Source organism: Haemaphysalis longicornis, unplaced genomic scaffold (assembly GCF_048455015.1).
Source record: "Haemaphysalis longicornis isolate Haplotype H1 unplaced genomic scaffold, Haemaphysalis longicornis Haplotype H1 scaffold_1, whole genome shotgun sequence".
Lineage (NCBI taxonomy): Eukaryota > Metazoa > Arthropoda > Arachnida > Ixodida > Ixodidae > Haemaphysalis > Haemaphysalis longicornis.
In genome coordinates this window covers 444,507,157-444,510,539 of record NW_027526203.1, presented here as the reverse complement: position 1 = coordinate 444,510,539, position 3,383 = coordinate 444,507,157, and positions in this window count along the sequence as shown.

Here is a 3,383-nt window from a genome sequence, read left to right as displayed (position 1 = left end):
TCGCCCCTAACCCTCAGAATTTGGAATATGTATTCAAAACAACCGTGTGTAATAAATACCTTTAGCAAAGCTGTCGGTGTACACAGACACCTCCCAGCATCGATGGCAGCAATACGTACCATCATCGTGGCTACCACCAAAACCAACCTCCTTGTGTTTGCCTCACTCAAGACACAAGACATGACGGCAGCACAAGAGGCAGCCATCACCTTAGCTCTACTCAACCAAAGGTTCGAAAGGCAGTCACCGATTCCCAAGAAGCCTATTGTAATCGCCAGACGTGGTGGGTGTCCCGAGCTGCACTGCGTGTGTTAAAAGGTCACTCACTAATCGGTTCCATCCAAGCAGCTCATCTGGACTCCCGCTACGCTTCCATGGAGGGCAACGAATACGCCTTAGGTCCCTCGATCGGTAAAGCAGATGAAGGGACTTTAAATACGCCCACCAACAAGCCTGCGCTTTTACCTCCCAGGATTTGGAGCTTCACGAGGACCCGCTTGTCGCGTTCAGGGACATAGCCCAGCATTATCGCCTTCAGACGGACCCTACCCTTGCCTCACCCTTATTTATCTAGGCAGTGAACAACGAACTATCCTACGGCACACACAATCCGGCTCCTTCCCACACCCGACGCGTCTTCACTTAATGCACCCGAATCGCTACGACGCTCATAGGCGTGCGCAGGGTTCTCGATTAGGGGGGGGGGGGAGTCTTACCGCTGCGCCCCCCACCCGCCGCCTTCGAGACACTCCCGACCTCTTCCCACTGAAGGCCTAGTGGTCCGAACGCAGTGCAAAGAGGGGTGGTTATAAAATTTTTATTTCAGTGCGATGGAATTACAACACCTACAAAATATTTCTGAGCACGAGTTTCTACTTTCATGTGTTACATCGGCAAGGTATGGGGCAAATTTGGCGCCCCCCTTCAGATTGTGGGATACGTGTGAGGTTCCTCGGGGGCCTTGCCAGCACTCAGGGGTAGGCCCCCACGCTAGCTCCCGGCGTGTCAACCACGTGGGCTCCCATGCCTACGGCAGCCCAGCGAGGTTCGCCGATACGAGAACACAGTAGACAGTAGTGCCGAAGCACAGCCGTTTATTTGAGGAATCCCAAAGCATGCGAGCACAAGGCTCGACGGCGTTCACGAATCACGTCGTCCGGGTCGTGACCGCGAACGGGAGGCAGGCACTCACGGCGCGCGACGAACAAAGCTCCCACCTGAGATGCATGTATCCATCACCGCCGCGTTCCGCCGATCTCGCCCCAACCGGGTCCCCGACGAGACTCTCCCGACTCCCGTGCGCGCACGCTCGCGCCGCCCGCGCCCGCGCGCCTATCCCCGCACACATCGGTGGCGCCATCTCTCGGGGGACGCCGACGAACCAGCGGAGCGCCGGACCGGTTGCAGCGCACAAGCGTCTCTCCCGAAGCGCGCGCTGGCTCGGGATCGCAGGTCGCGGTTCCCCCACCCCGTGCGCACGGCTATGACGACGCTGAATGTACATTTTGCTCAGAACTAGGAACACTCCGCCACATAATCGGGGTGTGCGACTTCATCCCTGAGCACCCTCCTCTCTTCCCGTCAACTATATACCCAGCAAGAGCAATGGGAGGTCCTCCTGTCCAGCCCTTCTCTGCCTACCCAACTTCAGCTGGTGGACAGAGCTCGGGTGGCGCGGACTGCATATGGGCTCCGGCGAAGAAGGAACCACTCCCCTGGGCCGCCCTCTGGACCGTTCAGAATCCTCAATAAAAGTATTTTCTCCTCCCATTACGACAATTTCATCAGGAGCCCGTATTTGTCATTTTCTTCGTCCTTTCCAGCAGCTCTTTCCGCAAATTTATGCTTATCCAGCAGCTTTTTCCGCAAAGTGACAAAAGGCCTGTATTGTCGCGTAGCACCAATATAGCGATGCAATGCCGTTGGAATTATTGATCTACATTCAGTATTAGCTGCGCCAGAAGCAATGAAATGCACCTCTCCCCACTTGCCGATCGACTCCTCCTCCCTCTCTGCTTCCTTCAAAGCAGCTGGAAACACTGGGAATAGCCATGTGATATCGCGACGCTTCCGTTCTGCGCTAGCTACATTCCTGCGCCTAGGCACGCGTCAATCGCTGCGGACCCGCCTTTGCCGCCTTTGCCTCGGGATCGCGCAGGAAGGAGGAAGAGCAGCCGGAAGCCAATGGCAGTGACGCCGCAGGCGGCCGACCTCGCCGGCGATTGGGCGAATCAGGGGGAACCTTCGCCGTTGCGTCAGCCGCGATCGCCGTTGCGTCAGCCGCGGTCGGCTCGCTGCGGCGTCGCGCTCATCGGCTGAGAAAGGCGATCTTAAAAAATTGTTTACAAATTATCCGTACAACACATGGGGCTCACACTTGGCTCGAAAATCTCCCGTTATGTGTTCTACCACCACCTTCACAAAGCTTTTCGGAGTCCCTTTAAATTTTAAGTTTTACTCAACCCTATTTTATTTTTTGCAAAGAGACGCTGGCCTCAATATTTTGTAAATGTCGCCATACCATTATTGCAGTGAATTAGAACTTTCGCGTGGTTCAAACGGGCCCGATAAAGTGAGGCGAAAATGGTGTCAAACCATTTAGGGGCGCTGCGATCGTTACCCCTGCTTGCTGTGGAGGGACATGGACTGAACTCTCGCTCCCCAAATAAAGACCTGGTTTCGAAACACGGTGACAGTACAATTTTTTACTTTCTTTTTATTCTTTTATGATGTTTAGCACTTTTAACCATATTATTTTATAGCGGTCTACGCAAACAACACGACAAGGGGCGCTCCAAGGGCGCAGTGCACGCCTCGCGCGCGCAGTCGCTGGTCGTGCCACGAGCACCCAGCGCGAGATGGAACCAGCTGCTAGTTTCAGCCGCCATCAAGACAGAATCTTGCGTGATTCTGCGCCGATTTAGAGGCTTTATCATTGTCGATGCACTAATATCCTACCGGTCCACGACGTGCCACCCATGTCGAAGCGGAGCGGCTGCTCGAGCAACTCTGCGGTGAAATTTGTGAAGGGGCGAGTGCAGTCGAACCAGGGCATCTCGCTCCAGGAGCTGAACGACCACTTGTCCCGTCTGCCGTCTCGCATGATGACAAAGTGCGGCAACCCCGCCGAGTCCCTCAGGAAGTTCCTGCGGCAGTTCCCCAAAGTGTTCGTCGTAGGCAAACAGGGCAAGGTGTACGTGCGGCGCAGAAAACGCAGGGCGACTTCGACGCTCAACGACACAGGCTTCGTGGCCACCACGTCGCACAGCTGCACGGACGAGGATGACGTCCCCTGCCTGACCGACGTCACGGGCAAGGTATATTGCATATTCAGCGTCTACGGTTTCATCTCCGTCAAGTATCCGATCAGTACGAGCGTTTAC